General features: G+C 34.2%; 1 protein-coding gene across 10 annotated transcripts in view; it reads right to left on the minus strand.

Annotated features, from left to right (window-relative positions):
- The window catches only part of NAALADL2 (N-acetylated alpha-linked acidic dipeptidase like 2), a 1131941-nt gene that overhangs the window by 222166 nt on the left and 886785 nt on the right, over window positions 1-22990 (minus strand). The window lies entirely within an intron of this gene.

A 22990-nucleotide genomic window follows, 5' to 3' on the forward strand; every position in this document is an offset into this window, starting at 1 on the left:
TTCCCTAAAATACTTCTGCATTCTTTTCCCTCCTCTGGCTTGCTTTCCTTCACCCACTTATTGAAAAGTCTCTCTTTCCCCTAAAGTGTTGTATTGCCACCTTGGTCATTTATAAACTCCTTTTGTAAACCAACTAAGATGGCAACAGAGTGAGCATTATCTTCAATTGTTTTAACATCATATTTTAAAGGTTAAGATCTATTAAACCTCATCTATGGTACTAAACATGGACTTTTTATGAAGGGAGGATAGAGTACAGAACAATAGGTTTGTGTGGCCCAAGCTATAGCTGGGGCCTATAGCTGAGACCACTTGGCTATTGAGCCTCATGTCCAACTTAAGACCAAATGAAGGGTAAAAGCTTCAAGAAAGACAATTCAAGATTGGAGCATCATGGACAACACAGAGTACCCCGAGAAGCCCTCCTGGGGCCAGTTCCTTACCAGCTGAGCCCTGAGTTTCCCTGTCAAGTCCTGCAGAGGACTTATCTTATCAGTCCACTACATTTCTCCTCTCTCCCTCACTCACTCGCTGGCTGGCTCTCACTCTCTCTCGCTCTCTCTCTCTCTCACCACCTCATTCTCTACTGCCTACTCTCCTGATTTAACCAGTGATGAGGGGAGCAAGCACATTACTCTCAAGCCTTATTTTGTTCTTTTGTTCCTAACTAGTTTCAGAGTAAAATAGGATAAAAAAGAACCCAATTTTCAGATAGGATTATTTTTCCCAAGTCATTTCATCTAGGGATTTCCCTTAAGAGGAGAACATTCCTGGCACAGAAACTCTATCCTCTAAATTTTTTTATTATTCATTACTTTAACATCCAGGCCAAATTCACAGATCTTAAGTGATCCTAAATCTACATTCTACCCTAATGTGAATTGATTTCCCACACAGCACTTCAGTGGATTATAATAAACCCATATCAGGTAATAGATACTGTTCTACTCAACCTGTGTAAGCACAAATATCTGAGCGAGAAGTAGAAAGAAATGTTAATTTCTTCATTTTACTAGAAGTTAGCCACCACGGGAGAGAGAAGGTTGGTAACAAATTTGTGCAGGTCAATTAACTTTTTAAATTTATTTACAAGGCTGAGTAAATTCAAATTAAGTATTTCATCTAAGGAGTTCAAAATGCTCCATAGTTAATGTTTGATAACAAGCATTTTTATTGCAGTTCATAAAATAAGCAAGTACAGGCAAAGACCGTAGTGATGTCACTTGTTTAATTTCCTACAAGTCTGTTGAAGACCTGAAATGAAATCACCATTTCGATCCTAAGGCTGTATGCTCTTTGCAAGTATACTTTTAAGCTAAAAGACAAAACCTCATAGTAAATGATCATAAAAGTGAAATATAAAGAAATGAAGTCAACATTTACATTAGTTGAATAAAGATACCAAGACACATTAAGTTTCTAAAGTATTTAACAATCTGTTTAATAATTCAAACCTTCTATTTCTCCCACACTCCGTTTTCCCCTGCACACACAAGTATTCACACTACATAGATAAGAAATCTAAGTTGATTACCTATTCAAATAGCAAGAAAAGTGTAACATTCAAAATAAATGTTACACATTCTACACATTATGGTAAAATTAAATCTTTTTTTTTTTTGCATTTCAGTATTATTCTTGTAACTTCAGTTGTGTAGAAACAATGTATCTCCCTGATTTTCCCAGTTTTCACAGTACAGTAATGTTCCAATTGTGATAAGGATGCCTATGGTATTTAAAAAGTGATTTCTAAGCACTGAGATGGTTAATTTTATGTGTCAACTTGACTGGGCCACCAAGAGGTGCCCAGACAGTTGGTCAAACTTTACTTTGGGTGTGTCTGTGAGGGTGTTTTTTCAGATGAGATCAATATTTGAGTTGGGAGACTGACTAAGCAGATTGCCCTCCCTAACGTGGATGGGACTTAATTCAATAATTAAAGGCCTGAATAGAACAAAAAGGCAGACCTTCCCACTCCTGCCTGACTGCCCTGAGCTGGGACATAGGTCTTTTCCTTTCTTTGGACTCACCTGAAACATCAACTCTTCTTGGGTCTCAAGTCAGCCAGCTTTTGGAGAGGAACTTACACCATCAGCTCTCCTGGGTCTCCAGCTTGCCAACTGTAGACCTTGGGACTTCTCAGCCTCCGCAATTGTGTAAGCCAATTCATCATAATAAATCTCTTTTATATATCCTATTAGTTCTGTTTCTCTGGAGAACTATGACTGATATAAACACTCAAAGGGGAGATCACCTTTTTAAGAAATTTTCATCAGAACTAGTGAAAATTTAACTTTAACTTTTAACTAATGGTGGTGAGAAGAGCTGGGGTTTTTTTTGATCAACTGAAGGTAGTTTCACAAAATTTTTTTACAACATTTTTAGTTTAGAACTTATAGACATGATCCTGGGCAATATGAACATTTAAACAGGTGAGGAATCATAGAGGAATCATCACAGTTTGAAACTGGAAAAAACCTACAAATCCTAAAGCCCAAGGGTTCTTATATTGGAGTCTACAGAAAAATTTTGAGAGATCTGGGAACTTGGTGGACAAAAAAATAATTGCATCTTTATTTTCACTCCCTTCTAACTGAATTTAACATTTCATTCAAATCTGAAATAGGCCACAAACCCAATAGTATTAGTGGTATCTGTGATTTTGTAAACAAATGAAATCAGGTGTTTTCTTACCGCATTTCAATTGTGAATAAATTTATCACTAATTTGAAAAGATGGTAGTTATGAGACACTGCTGAATTTTGTTGTGTAATGTGTTAATTCTAAATGCTTACATATTACTAAAATGCAAATTTGTGTTTTAGTACTTAGATAACTGCAGTTTGATGTAATTGGTTTCCTTTGTAATCCTGTGTATTTTCATTTAAGCAATTTAAAACGCTATTTCTGAGAATGGGTCTATCTAGGACTTACTCGCCTGCCAAAGGAGTCCACAGGGGGGACTTCTTCTCACAAAACAGTTTCATTTTACAAATTAGGAAATTGAGGCCCCAAATCAACAGAATGAGGATTTGACTCCAGATCTTTTCACTCTAAATGCTCTAAATGCTCTTTCCTCCCTTCCCTGCTGATGTATCCGGCATACAAACAAGATTAACGCAGGTGAACATCGTACCTTAAATTTGTTCTTTCTGGGATTCTACAGCTCTTTTTTTTTTTTTTTAAATTGAATTAGATCACTGGATATGATTGTAACAAACTGTATATCTGTGGCATTTCTTCAAATTTTATTTAGTTACTGTAGGTGTCATGTGTTCTTCATTTATCTAGCTTGTATTTTTATGCCAGTATGTCAAGTTGTTATCCAATACCCAATACTTAATAATGCATTACAGATCTCCTCAAATAATCTTTGAGAGGCAACAAGAGGTATGTTTACTGACTTTAATATTTTAAACTAGAAACTTAAGTTATCCTAAACACCAGCATCTAATAATGAGTTTCTTATACATAAAATATGCTTTCAAAATGGTAAAAGTTTTAAAAAATAAATATACTGCAATGTCTTTATTAAAGATTAAATTGAGTAGAGCGATAAAAATAGCTCTTTTCCTGTTATAAAATGGACATTTTCAACTCATAAAATAGGATTTTCAAAATCTCCAGTATCTCAAGGTTTCTGTAATGGTTTAATAATCTACTTACAGATGGTTAACAAGATATTTTCAGCTTTAAATAGTGAAGAATTGCTATTCCTCTAGTATATACAAGAAGAATCACCAAGCTGAAAATCCCACTCTAATTTTCATCTCATTCTATTAATTTTTAAAATTTTAATCTTGTTTTCAAATGTGGAGAAATGTTACTTTATATTTGAAACACTTCAAATTACATTTAAAATATATTTACACACTAGTGAATGCTTTGAAGATCACTCATGGGGTGAAAATGGAAAAGAATGAAGACATTTGCTCTTGTTTTTACTCTAACTTCTAACTGATGTCTCCTCCCCACTCCCAATTTCCCCCGCCTCTCCCTCAACCAACTTAAGGTCTCTGACCAATAGATACATGATGGCAGAAGACCTATTTCTTTTTTCTTGCTCTTCACTTAAGGCTTTGTGTAACAATAAAAACAGATGTGGTAAACCTGTAAAATTATTCACATTTCAACCAAATTGTTGAGTTTAAATAAAAATCTCTACTAATATAATAAAATCATATCCACCCTGTTTTATCTTATACCACAATACATTCCAGATGAATCCATCTTTTAAATTTAACAATTGAAATCATAAAAGCATGGAGGAAACAATGAAAGATAATTTTTAAATCTTACAGTGGGAAAGATTTTTGAGTATGACAACAAACCAAGAAGACAAAAAAGATTATTTCTTCCAACTACATAAATTATAACGTTTCTGCATGACAAAAGTTACCATAGATAAGGATAACTGAAAACCTGGAGAAAAATAATTACAATTCACTTCACAAGTGGCTAGTTTCTGTAACGTATAAAGAAAAAAGACTGACAAGTCAATGAAAAATAGTCAATGAATATAAACTGGCATTTCATAGAAAAAATAATTATAAATGCCTTTTATACATAAAAGACATAAAGTGTCTTTTACATTTACTTTAAAAATAAAACTTTGGCAAGTTTGATTTCTAGACTTCTATGAAGGATGTGGGATTCTGGTGCCTCATATATTGCTGAAGGAAAAAACTGGTACACATTCTACGAAGGTGGAATAAATTATATTAAATCCATTAATGGAATAATATATAATCTTTAAAAAAAACAATGAAGCTTTTTATGCACTGATGATAAACAGTTTCCAAGACAAATTTTCACATGAAGACAAATAATGTACAGAAAGATTCTCATAAAATGTTGTCATTTATGTTTTAAAAAGTATATATGCTTTTATATACGCAAATGACATTTGCCTCTGGGGAGAGGTACTAGTGAGAGGAACAGGCTTAGGAGGAAGATTTTTCATTGTCTACTTGTTTATTATTTTTGAAATTTAAATCTGTGATTGAATCACCAGCCAAAAATAAATGTTATATTTTTCAAATCCCCTGCGAGCTACGTGTTTCCAATTCCAAGATTTTCTTAATTGTAAAGTATAGTATCAATTTAAAAACAGCTTTTGTTGGGTGGTAGGGAAGAAACAAACCATATGACAGATATCTCCCAGTTCTAGAAATGTTAACATTTTACAAAATGTCTTAAGAATAAAGAAATGAGGTGTTTATAGTTGTATCACTGACAACCATTTAATCTAATAAGGTTGATTTAGGACCATCAGAAATGTATGTACTATTGGAGAGAGGACAGAGGAAAGTAACTGCCACTTTAACTTATTAGGTAAAAACAGGTTCTCTTGTAGAGGATTTAGGACATGAGGTCTCCGCTGGGCTACGGGTCACTGAAGTAGGCACCCCAAAAAACCAGGATACTCAAGAGAGAATAGACAGCCAAAAGGTAGTGGGGAAAACTGAAAACACAATTCATTTATTTCATAATTTTGATTTCCTTGAAGACTGTTCTTGTTTGCATATTTGCATGTGTTTGGATTTTCTAGACAAGCATCAAATTATTATCAAAATATGCTAAATATGGGCCACCTCCACCAGAAGAACACACTTATATAAGGATTTGCCATTTACAAACAGACACCATATTACATCATAATGCAACCCTGGGAGATGGGTAAAACAAGTATTATTATTTCATTTTACAGATTAAAAGCTTTGTTATCCTCTAGAGACAGAAGGATAGCAAGTGGAATGGCAGGCAGAGATTTCTAATTTAGATTGTTAGATTATTGCCCATCCTCCCCTGCCCACCTCCATCCCTGGTCTACTGAAGTGCCCCCTCCACACTTTACTCAAGGAATGAGGAAGGATTTCCTCAGTTTGTACGGAAACAGCTGGTAGGCTGCTGACTAATCAACTAAATTAAAATTACCTTTTCAGTTTAAGAGCAATGGTGACTTAAAAATAATTTACCGTGGGGCCGGCCCGGTGGCTTAGTGGTTAACTGCGTGCGCTCCGCTGCTGGGGGCCCGGGTTCGGATCCCCGGCGCACACCGACACACCACTTCTCCGGCCATGCTGACACCGTGTCCCACATGCAGCAACTAGAGGGATGTGCAGCTATGACATACAACTATCTACTGAGGCTTAGGGGGAAAAATAAATAAATAAATAAAATTATAAAAATAATTTACCAGATAAAAAGACTCCATGGATCCCTTTGCCACTTTGGCACTCCTTTAATAGGTTTGCTAGTGGTCACTCCAATAGCTAAACCTATTTCTTCATGAATTGCAACCTATATATAGAATGACAACCCCAGAGCCCTTCCAAAAACTGTACTCTGATTATATCTAAATGAAACCATGAGCATATTGAAAAGGTAAAGCAGAACCATCCAAATTGACCTTTGCCCAACACACTGGATGAAAGCACGCTCTCCCTGGGTACAATTCCTATAGGACCTTTAATGACCAAAAGGATCAAGATATAGATTTTATGTCTCAGTGAAGGATAACAACTCTGGCTTCACAATGCTGTTCCATGCTGGGGAATTGGCTGACATAACATAACTTCAGCTATTATTTTATCCTCCTTCTTGAGGTTTGTCTTAAATAGCTTCTCCTAGCCTCACAGGCAATGCTATTTTAAATAATATGGTGTCAGCATTTCAGTGATGTATTCCAGCTGCCAGGCATTAAAAAAAATTAACTGAGAAACCTAACTGGTTTTCAATTCAACATTAACTGTCTCAGGCTGCAAGTATTTTTAATGAAATATTTAAACAAAAGCCTCTGTAGATGAAACAGTTTAGCAACTTCTCTTCATAAAAAGAAATCAGACATTTCAAAAAAAGTAACACCAGAAGCAAGGAAACAACTGGAGTTACTCTGCATATATCTAGCATCATTCAGTAGATGGCAGGAGAAAGTTTGCTGTCCTCTCTATGACCAGGGTTACAGGGCAGTTGTAAATCAGGGGGGTGCTCTCAGGTTTTTTAGAGGTAATTCATTTAATTTTAGGAGGGCACAGGGAGAAAAAGCTGAAAACTGCAGACTTGGCAAACAGGAGGGCAAAGGGATGTGGATGGCACACCAACACACATTACGATTTCAAGCAAGTTGAGTGCTGCGGATGAGAAATCAGGCAGAGGAAGTAACACCATCAGCAGTACTATGTCTAACTGACAGATGACAGCATCATCCCATAACCTTAAAGCCCTAGGCCAAAGTAACTGCTAGCCTAGGGATAGCTTTGCTAGAATGAGCTTTGTAGCCACCATTGTATCTAAGGATCACTGTGCATAGGATACTCCGACACTATACATCACTCACACCCCAATGCCAATCCCCACATTAGGTTTCTTTATACCACACCTAGGATCATTATTTTGGTCAGAATGTACCAGAATGTCTCATGCTTATGTCACCTATTTTAACTTAATTCTGCTTTGTATTTTTTCTGCCTCTCCTACATGTTTTTTTGAGGGCAGAGAATTTGTTTTGTCCGTCTTTCTATTGACCCCATATTGATCAGCACAATTAAATAGGTACTGTAAAAGCCTGTAAAAATGAAGTCCATCCAATTGTGTCAACTTTTTCCAATGGGAGGAAATGGTAAGGGAGAGAAGAAAAGAGCTACACAAACACCATCTGGCTTAGCCTAGGTTTAGATCTGAAAATTACTGGACTCAGAGTGCCCAAGATACTACAGGAAGGTTGAAGTTGAGTTCAGGTAACCACACTGGAAAGCATTCTCTTTCTTAATTTCTTGCTGGGCAAAATCTGCTTTCAAGTAAACTCTGTATCTTATTAGGTACCTGTAGGAAGTCAATAAGCATGTACTGACATCGCAAAGTACATTGTGATAAGTAGGTGCTTGACATAAATATTAAGGATCAGTCAGAGCATTACCCACAAATAGACTGCAGATGAGATAAACAAATTTACATTCTCCTTTAAAAAGCACTGATACTCTTCAGTGGTATGACTTCAGGGCAGTTACTTCACTTCCTGAAGCCTTGAATTTCTCAAATGTGAAAAGGGAATATGTGTACATTATGAGGAGGTTGAGAGGAGTAAATTAAATAATGCATGAAAAGCTCTCAGCATCTGTCCATAAGTACTTAGTACATACCTGTTATTATCATGAATTATCATCACTACGAAAGTAAGCAGTGCACACACACACACACCCCCTTCCTACGTTTCTGGCAATGTCTTCCAATCTACTTAAAACTGCATTTTCTCCTGCCTTGTAAGATGTAGAATGCTCATATTCAGGAAGCTACGTCTTTTCATGATTATCAACTGCACTTTTTCTTAGTGAACTTTGGTTTTAAAGGAGATTCTTTTTTTTTCCATTCTCAAGTTAATGTCTGAATTATATGAGGTAGTTCATGTGATAAAATAGTATTTTTCTTCTTTAAAAACTCTTGCTAAATGCATGAAAAGAGAATATTTTTTAAATGTTATACAAACATCGAATATTATAAAATGTATTTCCCTTTTGATTTCCCATAAAATATAAGAATAGGGAAGGCTTTTTTTTTAATTGGAGTAAGGTTGCATAAAAGATGATTATCTACACCTGAGAAATGATAGCGTCACTATACATTTTTTCATTCAATACCAAGAAATTTTTTATTAAGCAATTTTTTATTTTTCTTAAAATTTGCCTTAATAAAATTGCTATTTTCCTTTTTTTCAAGAATTTTGTAAGATTCTGATACCATTAGGCCGTTAAGCAGAGTATACCACTGGTTTTTGATGTATATCTGGAAGACACTAAATTATAAAGAAAATTACAAAATGAATTGAGGAAAAATTGTTTATAAAAATATTTGAGTATATGTTAATTCTTCCTATATATGTAGTTTGACTGCATATTTGGTCTCCAAAATACTAAGATTGTAAATGTGCAGACATAGGAAAAAAAAAGTAAACAGAAGCATGGAAGAAAGGAGTTGGAGAGAAAAGAAAACTGACTACTGCCTGGTAAGAAGAGAACAAAAGGGAAAGGAAGAGGCATATTTTTGTACATTTAGTTGGTTGTATCTAAATTACAAGCATAAATAATAAGTCTAAGAAAGCCAATAATATAAGTTTTAATACACTTTTATATAAGTGTAGCGCCAGCATCAATTTAATGGGAAAGAGCAGTGTACTCTATTCTGCTACACAGTGTTAAACAGGCAAGAATAGAGCCATTTTTTCAGAAGGGAGACTTTTACTGCTGCTTAATTATTTTATCCCATACCACATCAGATTACTATAAAACTAATAGAAAATAAAATGATTAAAAAGTACTTAGGTTGAAAACAAAGTCCTCTGCTATACGTCACATCTTTAGATACCTTATATATATATTTAACCTCAAAAATTTATACTCTATTTTATATTTTCTCTGTTACACTAGTGCATATATAACAACCAGCAAATGTGAAAAAACCATACAAATTATCCATTCACTATCAAATATCTTCATTAAGTTTTCCTTGTTTTCTTTGTTGTTTGTTTGACCATAGTTTTTGTGACCACTCTAATTCTAAAGGTCTAAAGCAACATCTGTCAACTAATCAAGCCAGAACCCTGCATGTGACTCAACCACAATAAAGTCAAGTCAGGGTGTGTGTGTGTGTGTTGTGTGTGTGTGTGCACACGCATGTGTGTAGACTCGGTGTGAGAGAGCTCATAAGAGATAAGACCTTAACATATTCCTTATTGGTAGGAACTGGCTAGCTAATCCTAAGAAGTTTCTGACAATTGAACTATCAAGAAATACAATATATTTATTTAAAACTCCTCATTTATATTATCCTTTATATTTTTATAAAGTACTTTAAACTTATCATCAAATTTAAATTATCATTGATTTTATTTTTCTGACTGAATTTTGCCAACTTATTGTTAATAAACCATGCCTTTCATTTTATGACTCCTAGATATTTGTTCCATTAGCAACAGCTCATTGCTATGTTTGTATAAAGTAAGAAAAAATAATAGAAATGATTCAAAACTGAGAATCTTCATTTCAATTATATATGTATATATGGATTACTTATATTCATAGTTCTACCAGCACTTAAAGTCTTTGAATATAGCATGTTTTTAAGAAATGTGACTATGAAACTAACAAAACTACATTTGAAATGCAAGTGAATATACTTTTTTCATATTCTATAATTCATTGAAAACAAGAGATTTCTCTTTAAGAACTTGCATCCATCTTAGTCTGGTAATGCTAAGAAGAGTCATAAAATAGTCTTTCTGCTACTGCTGAGATATTGGTTATTTGATCCTAGGATGTCATCAGCTTGGAAATAAGCAACTGTTATTTTTTTTCATATGTAAATTATTTTTAAATTTTTTTTATTGAGGTAACATTTATTTATAACATTCTATAAATTTCAAGTGTACATCATTATATTTCAATTTCTGTGTAGACTACATCACGTTCACCAGCCAAAGACAAATTACCATCTACCACTATACACATGTGTCCATTCACCCCTTTTACCCTCCTCCCTCCCTCCTTCCCCTCTGGTAACCACCAATCTAATCTCTGTATCTATGTGTTCATTTGTTGTTGTTTTTATCTTCTATCTATGAGTGAGATCATATGGTATTTGACTTCCTCCATCTGACTTATTTCACTTAGCATAATACCCTCAAGGTCCATCCACATTGTCACAAACGGCGAGATTTCATCTTTTTTATAGCTGAGTGGTTGTGTGTATATATATACATATGTGTGTGTATATATATATACACATATATATACATACTGTGTGTGCATGTATATATGTGTGTGTGTGTATATTTATATATATATATATAGTGTATATATGCCACATCTTCTTTATCCATTCATCCCTTGAAGTGCACTTAGGTTGTTTCCAAGTCTTAGCTATTGTGAATAATGCCTTAACGAACATAGGGGTGCATATATCTTTATGTATTCGTGTTTTCATGTTCTTTGGATAAGTACCCAGCACTGAAATAGCTGGGTCATATGGTAATTCTATTCTTAATTTTTTGAGGAATCTCCATACTGTTTTCCATAGTGGCTGCACCAGTTTGCATTCCCACCAGCAGAGTACGAGAGTTCCCTTTTCTCCACATCCTCTCCAACACTTGTTATTTCTTGTCTTGTTAATTATAGCCATTCTGACGGGCATGAGGTGATATCTCATTGTAGTTTTGATTTGCGTTTCCCTAATAGTGACGTTGAACATCTTTTCATGTGCCTGTTGGCCATCTGTATATCTTCTTTGGAGAAATGTCTGTTCAGATCTTTTGCCCATTTTTTAATTGAGCTGTTTGTTTTTTTATTGTTGAGATGTATGAGTTTTTTGTATATTTTAGATATTAACCACATATCAGATATGTGATTTGCAAGTATCTTCTCCTAATTCTTGGGTTGTCTTTTCATTTTGTTGATGGTTTCCTTTGCTGTGCAGAAGCTTTTTAGTTTGATGTAGTCCCATTTATTTTTTCTTTTGTTTCCCTTGCCTGGTCAGACCTGGGATTCCAAAATATGCTGCTAAGATCGATGTTGAAGAGTATACTGCCTATGTTTTCTTCTAGAAGTTCTATGGTCTTACATTCAAGTCTTTAATCCATTTTGAGTCAATTTCTGTGTGTGGTGTAAGATGATGGTCTACTTTCATTCTTTTGCATGTGGCTGTCCAGTTTTCCCAACACCATTTATTGAAGAGACTTTCCTTTCTCCATTGTATGTTCTTGGCTCCTTTATCAAAAATTAGCTGTCCATAGATGTGTGGGTTTATTTCTGCGCTCTCGATTCTGTTCCGTTAATCTGTGTGTCTGTTTTTGTGCCAGTAACATGTTGTTTGATTACAATAGTTTTGTAGTATATTTTGAGATCAGGGAGTTTGATACCTCCAGCTCTGTTCTTTTCTCTCAGGATTCCTTTGGCTATTCAGGGTCTTGTGTTGTTCCATATAAATTTTAACATTTTTTGTTCTATTTCTGTGAAAAATGTCATTGGAATTTTGATAGGGATTGCAGTGAATCTGTGGATTGCTTTTGGAAGTATGGACATTTTAACTATGTTAATTATTCCAATCCAAGAGCACCGAATATCTTTCTATTTCTTTATGTCTTCTTCAATTTCTATCAACAATGTTTTACAGTTTTCAGTGTACAGGTCTTTCATTTCTTTGGTTAAATTTATTCCTCAGTATTTTATTCTTTTTGTTGCAATTGTAAACGGGATTGTATTCTTAATTTCTCTTTCTGCTACTTCGTTGTTTGTATATAGAAATGGAACAGATTTTTGTATGTTGATTTTGTATCCTGCAACTTTACTGTTGCTATTTTCTTAAAAAATTCTTAACACTCTGTAATTACAGAAATTGTTGTTGTATATACAACCTATACAAAATCATAACACATTTTGAAAATACAGATTGGATCAAGATAAATTGTGATGAGAAACACAAGAAAAAAATGTTTACAAAAATAATATTATAACCAATAACAAAAAAAAGTAAGAGTAGAGCAAAACACTAGTAATCTAACATTTAGAAAAATACATAACACCTTATTCATATTTAAGAAATATGTATTGCATATCTACTATGGACCAGGTGTTTTCATATATAATACTCTGTTTTACCGTTATAACAACACTTTAGAAAGGAAATAATTATCCCTAAACTATTTTAAAGCCATCATTGCTAAGAGAGATTAAGCAAACCATCTGCGGCCATTCAGGTAGTGACAAGGCCAAAATTTGGATCATGGTGTCTGTTTCCAGGTCCAATATTCTTGACTCTTCACCTTAAAAATCCTCTCTTCCCCACATCTGGAACTCAAGCACTTAGAAACGGAGACTACTTTGATATGACATTTTGCGTTGACATTTTGCAGATAGACACAAAAAGCACACAAATGACCATTTGGCATGGTCTCCTGTCATCTGCTACCTTGACATCTCACTTGGATTTAACACAGGTACCTCAAACTTAACTCATCAAAGATTAAATTCTACATTATGTTAAATGAAATGTCAGTCACAAAATGACATAAAGTAGTATGATTCCACTTATATAAATGTATCCCCCCAAAAAGAGTTTTGTATATTGAAGTGCTAACCCCCAATGTGACTGTAATTGGAGATGGAGTTTGTGAGGAAGTGATAAAGGTTAAATGAGATCCTAAGGTTGGGGCCCTGATCCAATAGGGCTGGTGCCCTTAGCAGAAGAGGAAGAGACACCAGAGCTCTCTTCACCACCTAAGGACACAGCAAGAGGGCAGCTGCCTGCAAGACAGGAAGAGAGCTCTCACCAGGAACCAGCACCTTGATTCTGGACTTCACAGCCTCCAGTAAATGTCTCTTGTTTAAGCCACCCAGCCCATGGTGTTTTGTTATAGCAGCCCAACCAGATTAATACAATGAAGTATCTGGAGTAGTCAAATTCACAGAGACAGAAAGTAGCATGGTGGTTGCCAGGGACTAGGGGGAAGGGGAAACTGGGGAGTTGTTTAACAGGTACAGATTTTCAGTTTTGCAAGATGAAAAAGCTCTGGAGATTGATTGCACAACAACAGGAATATACTTAACATTACTGAACTGTGCACTTAAAAATAGTTAAGATGGTAAATGTTATGTGTATATTTTACTACAATTAAAAATTTTTTTAATAAAAATAAATCAAAGGATAAATTATTAATCTGTCCCTTCTAATCAGCTCTTTTCCCAGTGTTCCTTACCTCCAAAAATGGCCCCAACATTCCCCCAGTTGCTCATACCAAATCTTTATAGTCATCCTTTATTTTTCACCTTCTTTTGTCCCTTACATGTAATTTTAGTGTTTCTCAAACTTTAGCATGCAAGAGATCACCTCAAGGGTTTGTTACAACACAGATTGCTGGGCCTTGTCCCCAGACTTCTGATTCAGTAGCTCTGGGATGGGGCTCATGAAACAAGCACATGGATAATAAGTATGGGGTAAGACATTAGAGAATGAAAAGGAATTACTACTATTATAAATGCAAATTTTTAAAAATATAGAAAAAGTTTATAACAGTTCTTAAAAACAAGATGTTTTCAAAAATAATAACTATTCCTCAGAGTCCAGAGTCTGTCTACCTCTCCAATTTTTTTTTCTGCTTATATGTTTGGGATTCAGTGAAATGACGCCAATTTTAAATGGATTAACTGAAATTTCACAAAGAAATCGGTAATAGCATTCTACCTGGAGTACAGTTTCTATCATTTGAAATTGAACAAGTATTTTCTCTTTTTTTAAAACTATTGGTTCTGAGAGCTAGGTTTTTAAAAGTATATTATCTTATTTTTTAAGAGTTTTACAATTTATACAGGATTTTGACTATCTACTTTCTTACATTTTCATAGCACTTTGAGGTAACTGGGGTATTACAGCCATCTGACAGATTAGAAAATTGAGATACACAGAGGTAAGCTATTGCCAACAATCATAAACAATAAGCAACAGAGACTCCAGTAGAACTTGACTCCTACTCCAGGTTTTTTTTTCCTTTTTTCATGGCTTGTCAAAAGATTCTTTTTTCCCAGTTGCTGTTTTACAATATTTTCTCCTAGTGAAAATTTATTTTTTGGTGAATGTGTGTCAGGGAGGAAGCAGGAGATGAGCTATTATCGCTACCTTCCCTAATGCTGTACTGTGCTGATCACATTAATAAATGCCAAGATGGCTGGCTAACGGAGCCTGTGCCCTGAGCCCTGGAGTCCACTGCCCTCTGCCTGGGTTGCATCAGGACGAGTTTCTGTCTCAAATACATGGAGTCAAATAGTAGTGTATTATTTCCTTGTTCTGATATGGAACAACAAGTTAAAGAAAGAAAGAAAAAAAACAGCTTAGGACTCATCAATAGATAGGCTCTTGGCTCACAGGAGCTAGAGTTAGAAAGTATTTGAAAGCTCCTATTCTTAAAGAGACTAGCTTTATGCCAAATTGTATTGCTCCTGAGGCTCTGAGGAACATCTGCAAAAGGCTTTCTTAGATGTGCATCACTAAGTTTCAGGCTGCTTTCCAAGATCTGAGAGCAGCATGATGTATTCTAATTAGGCCAGAATAACAGATTTAGAATAAGGTAAATAACAATTGATACCAGATAAATTGTATAAATTTAAGCTCAGATAAATTATAGTTTATATACAGGTGTTTGTTATTTAATTTCTTTAAGTAGTAATTCCTCTTTGCTAAATATGTAATACATGTAATCATTTAGGAATTTCGTTTATTAAATCAACAGGATTTTTTAAATGATTTTGAAAGTTGGTAAGCTTACATAAATTATATTCTCCTATTTCACCAATGAAAATAAATTGGTACCAGCCTTTTAGAAAGTCATTAAGCAGGATGTATTAGGCAGTTGAAAAAAGCTCTTCTTATTCTTTGATCCAGTGATATTATTCCTGAGAAACTATCCCATGTAACCCATCTAACAGAAGAGGAAAAGTATTTACATAAATATATTTACCATGTCATTATTTATATTATAGTATGTCATACTTTTGAATTTATTATATAAGTAGGGAATATTAGAAATAACCTAAATACCCTAAAATATAAATGCTTAAATTATGTCTCATGATATATCACCATTAAACATAATGTTCATAAAGGCTAGTAGCATGAAAATACTTTTGAAAAAAATAATGCTGCTAGACTAATCTTTAAAAATGTAAAACCTACCATGATCCTCCCTCCTAGGTTAAACTTTGCAAGGGCTTCCCATTGCACTCAAAATAAAACCCAAACGCTGACTCTGGCTTGCAAAGCCCATCCCGATGTGGCTCCTGGCTACTTCCTCACTCCCCTCGTGTACCACACTCTCCTTGGCCACCAGCATCCCACACTCAGGACTACTTGATTCCACCATTTGGAATGCTGATCCTCTAGTCTTTGCTTGGCCAGCTTCTTCAGGTCTTAATTTAAATGTCCTCTCCTCCCAGAAGACTTCCTTGATTATCCAATATGAAGTAGTCAACCAGTCACTCTCTATCACGTCCCTTTGCTTTTATTTTCTGCACAGCATTCATTATCGTCTGATAGTTTTCTGTTTACTTCTTTATTAATTTGTATATCATCAGACTACTCCTACTAGGATGCATATTCCATAAGAGCCCAGATCTTGTACAATGTGACTGATATATAGAAGACGCTTCATAAATATTTCTTGAACAAATGTGAGGAGGTTCAGAGTATGATACCTAAAATACGATACTTTGATGTAACAATTGTTTTGAGCTGAAGGCAATCAAGAGGAAGCAGACATAAGAAAAACTTTCTGCCCTTTCTCTCTACTAGAAAGGGCAGGATGATGTTTCCTATCAGCCCAGAGACAGATGGCACCAGAGGAACCTACATAACAAACTTACTAAAACAACTCTTATCTTCCATTATTTCCCCCCATATATTTACCTTCCCAGTTTGCCGCCCTTAAAAACCTAAAACTCTTTTCCTTTGTCTTATCACTTCTCTACAAATGTATTGTTTCTTGTAAAGATGCTATATAAGCCCAAGTTCTAACCACTCCTTTGAGTTAGTCATCACGGAGTTTTTCTATGTGTATGTGCAATGTATATGTTAATAAATTCTGTTTTTCTCTTATTAATCTGTCTTTTGTTCAGTCTAATTTGCAGGGCCCCAGACAGAGAACCTAGGAGAGCAGGGAAAAAGCGTTTTTTCCCCTTTGCCTACAAATGAATCAATCAATATTAATACATTTTTTAAAATAGAAACATCCTTTAAGAGAAAATTTAGATATATTTAAGGAGGACTATGTAGAAATCTTTAAATGATCACATAGTGGGCCTAATTTTGAGGCTACAATACCCAGCTACCATTACCACCCTGGAACAGCTTCTGTAATTGAAACAGAAATGGTTCCCAAGGAAATTAATTACATTTTAGAGTTGTGCTTTGTGAAGCAAATAAAATTTCACAATGTCAAACATTTACAAAAATCCAGAGCAACATATAATTAAGAAATAAACTATTTAGTTCAAAGTGTAAGCATAAGAGCTGTATAAAAAAAGAAAAGATTCACATGGGATACAGCTGTTGGGTAAGATTTCATGGAGAAGACACAACTTAATTCAAGGACAGATAGAAGGATTTGGATTTAATAGGAAATGAAAAGGATCCCCGAAACATTTGGGAGAAAGTTTTTTCAGGGAACTGTAACATATTCTCATTACTTATGACTTGCTCTTTTAGAACATTCTAACCCTAACTTATCCTAATTTCGATCATTTGGCTTAGAGCCAAGATAATAGAGGACCACTAGGAAATTCCAAGTCCTCAAATTCTCAGGTAATATATAATATTTTATTTGTTTTAGAAGTTTGAAAAGCTCCAACTCGTACGCAATTGGTCAGGAGATATCTAGAATTTATAGACTGTTCTTAGCTTCTGAGCATATTGATTCAGCATCTACTGCATTAAATAACATATAACGATTTAGATATGAGACACAAGTTATTTCTGTTTACTTTCTGGGGCCTTGATATTCTTAGCAAATACAAACTGAGCTATCAGCATAAATGAAAAATAATTTTCAGGTATAAACATGGATATTTAAAAAGCTGTCTATATTTCTTTTTGTACATTGAGTGTTTTGAAAGACAAGAAAGTAAAATAAGAGCCTAAATCTTTAAGAGTAAATTTAATTTGGTGGCATTTGATTCAGACCATAAAATTTAAAAATATTAATAAAATTGATAATAATAATAATTTGTCACTAGCAGTATCTCTTAAAGTGTACTCACTTAAAATTAAATGAGATCATATTGGACTTTACCCCTCACCAAATTAAACAATTCCAGGAATTTCTGACATACCATAGGTATGTACTTGAATCCCCACCTGTGAAAAATGTTACAATGCATTATGTTTATCAGTGTATGTTTCTGAATCAATAAAATGGTAGAAAAATGCAAGACAAGCAAAGAAGAAATTTTAATACATTATGTAATACATGTTCACATCTTGTTATAATTTTATTAAATATTCAGCTGCTAACATAGCACTATAAGACTGTGCAACAAGAGCACACATATTAATAAAATATTCCTTTAACAACTTATAAAAAAGAAACACGCAGATTTGACAAGCACATAATATGGTAAATTTTAGTAATATGAAAATATAGCTGTATATTTCAACATAAACTGAATGTTCAACATTTTAAAATACCAGTAGTGGGAATAAAGTAATTTAATAGGCAGAATTGCCCCTAGTCACTTGCTAACTACTGAAAATTTGCTTGTAAAATTTAATACTCTATGTTGAGGAGAGGAGAAAAGAGCAAATATGAAGAAATCATGTATTAGTGAGTATGTTGTTCTAGAAACTTTAAATAAAGGAATAGCAACACTTTACCCCATTGTGTTTCCAATAAACTTCATATTTCTACCTAACAAACATTTTCATAACAATCATTCTGATACTTGCTTTTGCCTTACGCCCACAAAAAGTTTGGTTATAAAGAGTTATTATTCCTAACATATATAGTACACACATATTTTCACAGTTTTAAAAATTTACTCAGTTTATATACACACATAGTTTTAAGCCAATAAATGCTACAACATAAATCACTAGCATAATGATATGCAGCCATAAAAATTCCACATTTACCACAAAACAGAATTATTACATTAGGGGATCCCTAGGAAAAGAATTCCTTCCTATATAGATTTTGTCATATATAAAGTGGTATGGCAGAGAGAATTCACACTTTAAGAGGGATAACACTTCCCAATTTCAATGAGACCCTTAATTTAATTATATGAGGGAAGATTTAAAGACTAGAAATCATTAAAGAAAAATGTGAAGCCAGAAAATTCTGTCAGTCAGTAGCTCTTTTATATCTCTAATTGACCAAAAATAAGAGATCTGATCAGAAGATACCGTATTTCTGTTGTTGTTATTGTTCTTGCTTAGGCTAAGTCCTCCCGATGCTACAATGCTGACACTCATGAGAGCCTATGTTGCTGGGGCCTTACTGGCCTCCGTTTTAAGGACAATCACTTCTAAAGCATCTGTCTCCTCCCTGGATAAAGGATCTCATCATTTTTACTTATTCTAGGTTGCCCAATTCAGATCATTAAACTTTCAAGTATTGCCTGTAGCTAAGCCAAATTCACCAGCACCTCACCAAATGCAACATTAACTCAGTGGCAAGAAACACACACACACACACACACACACAATCTCCAAATGGATTCTATATTAAAAATGTTTTTTTCAGATCCAATTCCTAATTATTCCAAATGAAACCTCCACAGAAAAATCCATTTTAGGACAGCCTGGAATTCTTTAATATCATCTCTCCTCTGTTTTGATATGCTGTTGCCATTAAACCAACCTGGTATCTGTGTTTCTTCCAAACAAGGTGGCACCGGTCCAATGTTTTAGAAATGTGTGAGCTTCCCCTAGAATGGCATATATTTAGCGATTCCTGCTTAACAGAAAGTTTCCGTATTTGCTGTATTATCCAGAAATATTGAATTAAGAACCATTGCACAACTAAGATTCTTACTTCTTTGCCCATCATTGTTTATTCCAAATATGTTATTGCCGTCAGAGCAATTTATTCTCCCCAGGCAGATTAAGAACACTATTAAGATCCTTCCTAAACTGTCCCAATTTAGGACCTATAATCACATCTTTCCTGTAATAAGGAATTAAAGTACAACCAATAGCCTGAAAAATATCTTTATTTTATCAGTAAAGAAACTTGGCTATATTTCTTGTGTTTTACAGGACCTATAAGCAATAAATATATAGCATTTGCCTTTGTGTGTTGTCATTTATAACCAAGCTGCTATTTTGTGTTAGAATCCACCTACTGCCATGTATATTGAATGAGAAAATTGATGCTCCTCTTCCTTTTCTATTTCTCTTTCCTCTGAAGCCAATTATTATTTGCATTTTCGTACCAGGTCTCCAGTGTAGCTGAACCAGTTAACTTAGATTAAAGTTACACTAAAAGTCCTATTATGTTTTCCAGAGTCTCACAAATATTTTTAAAAGATCATGTTGATAGTATGTTTTCTGATCACTCTGCCCAAAATGTCAATGGTGATCTGTTGACCTTTCCTTTAGCAAAAGCTCACAAAAGCATGATAAAATCAAAAGAAGATTTAGGATTTAAAACCACATAGGTGATATTACATTTAAATAATAATACCAAAATAGATGCAATTTAATGGGAAAATATCCAAAGATATATAATACACAAAATAATAAAATATTTTTAGCAGTATAACATACTTTATCATGGTCTTGGTATCTCCATTATTATTGCTGCTATTATTAACATTTGAATGAAAGAAAAAATTTATCCTATAAGTATTTAAGATTGCTTAAAAGGAGCTCTTAACCTCATGGTTCAGAGTGTGGCTCAGTCTCTAAAATGCAGTATTAGGGGCCGGCCCTGTGGCTTAGCGGTTGAGGGCACGCGCTCAGCTGCTGGCGGCCCGGGTTCGGATCCTGGGCGCGCACCGACGCACCGCTTCTCTGGCCATGCTGAGGCCACGTCCCACATACAGCAACTAGAAGGATGTGCAACTATGACATACAACTATCCGCTGGGGCTTTGGAGGGAAAATAAATAAATAAATAAAAAACTTTAAATGCAGTATTAACAGGGAGACCAGGCCCATTCTGGGTCTACGTTAGAAGGGAACAGAAATCTTCCAAGTCCCTTTAATTACTTGGAATTACCCTGTCAAAGTGGGAAACTGCTCTTATACAAACAATTTAGAGCAGTTTGACTGGATTTTCTGGGGTCATGTATGCAGGAATGCCTTGGGTCTAAACCACTGCTTTTCGACTGATTTTTAGATCCCAATGTATTTATTAGTAACAAGGATTTACTACACAAGCAGAGGAAAAGCTTTTCAGAATCTCCAGAGGGCAAAAGCAGGGATTGTATAAGTAGACTTAAAAGCATCTATCCCATTACATTTTTAATTAAACCCTTAAAGCTGACATGTCTCTTCCAGTTTAAAATCACTGGTCTAGACCCCAGAGCTGCGGGAAATACAGCAAGAAACAGAATAATGTGGCTAATGGAAAAATTTGTTACTTAATTTATACCTTTAACTATTGCTGATGGATTCCACTGGAATAATAAGCCCCATTTGGGAGGAAGAGTGAAGATAAAGAGGAATTAAAAGAGAAATCCCCACTATTATGGAAGTGTGAGGTTAGGAAATGGTGGGATATATTCAGATGATAAAGAGAGCTGCATTAATCATTTGTCAAAGACTTAATAAAAATCAAATGTGTTCAACCCTAAAACCTTCTTCACATTAGACATTTTAGCTGTGTAAAATAAATATCATCTAAAATGTAAATAAAAGATAGCTATACTCTAAAAGAAAGCTATATTGTAATTTTTGTGAAGTATTTATATAGAAGCTAATATAACTGTTTACCTCAGAAAACTCCAAAGTGTAAAATGAAATTTTCATTACAAATGACATTTCTAAAATTTCAATAGCTACTGGAAACACGATAAAAATTTCTTGATCTCATTTACCATAAGAAATGTATCTAACGTTACATTCCATTAAAAAAAATTACATATTTGATTTTGGCAAAAGTGTTGTGTTTAGATCATTTAGGAGTGGTTCTTAAATGATTTTTCCAATTAAAACTGCCTCTACCGTTTGCCAGTGCTGTCACTTTGGGTGGAGTGCTTCAACTGTCTATGCCTTACTTAATCACTAAACAGGATTAATAATTGTATTTATTTCTTAGGGAAGTAAAATCAAATACCTGATATGTAATTCCTTTCATGAAAAAAATTCCATAGTAGTTCTTTCACACAAAGAAAAGCATGATTCAGAGTTTCAAATGGATCATTGTAGTCCAGAAAGCTCTATATCAACATCCCGTTGCATTCAACAACTTTTCCTAGAGAAATTATTGTACATCTTAAAAGATGCTAGGCAAGAAAAGGATGATTCATGGCGTAAGAGTAATGAATGAATTTCTTTCAATTACATTCCAATTATTCAAGGGTTCAAAATGCTAAAAAGACAGTTTTCCTGTATTAATCAGAAAATAAGGACAATAGCTTATTTAGTACCTCTCATTTTTCAAACTGCTCTCATATTTATCATCTTCATTGAGTGTTATAATAACTTACAAACTATATGTCTTGAAAACTTACGTTTTTGAAGACTGTCTCTCTCGTCTACACAACATAAAATAGGTATTCAATAAATGTATGAAAATATAATTAGCTCTAATTATGAACATTAGTTTACAATAAGAAAGATGAGAAATCAAATGTTCTATGTCTTATTGCTAGTGGTGGATCAGGGATTTCAAATTCATTTTCTCTGATTCTCTCCTAAAATCTGTTTTGTCACTGGAGACAGCATAAGAATTCACCACTATGATGACAAATTAGATAAATTGTCATAGTGAACACAATTAAATTACATAAGTACAAATGTATAATTAGATTCATAGAAATAGCATACATATATAGTATTTACAATGCTAAAATAATTTTAAGAACAGATTTAACACTCAGAATAGTGTATAAAACAAATATAAATAAATTGTAACGTCAGTAAAGGACAATAACACAATGGCTAGATATGTAAACAGAATACCCACAACCAACTTTGATTAAGGTTGCTATTTTCGCTTTTCAAATCTTAACAGAAGGCGTGGCATGAGCATCATTTACAGAGTAATGGAAATGGGTTTAAGAATCACATCATAGAACTCCATGACAAAAGAAAAAGACAATGTGCAAGGGAAAATAAATCTTTATTTCCAAATATTTCATGTGTAGAATATCAAAAAGTCATTTTCAACTATACTATAAATAAGAGAAATTTTAAAAATCCAACGACATATTAATTCAGAAGGCGAGCTTGATTTTCCTAGATTGCAAGACAACCCAGATTGCCAGAAATCTTTGGGAACACAAATGCAG

Source organism: Ceratotherium simum, chromosome 15 (assembly GCF_057802395.1).
Source record: "Ceratotherium simum simum isolate JZ-2026a chromosome 15, ASM5780239v1, whole genome shotgun sequence".
Lineage (NCBI taxonomy): Eukaryota > Metazoa > Chordata > Mammalia > Perissodactyla > Rhinocerotidae > Ceratotherium > Ceratotherium simum.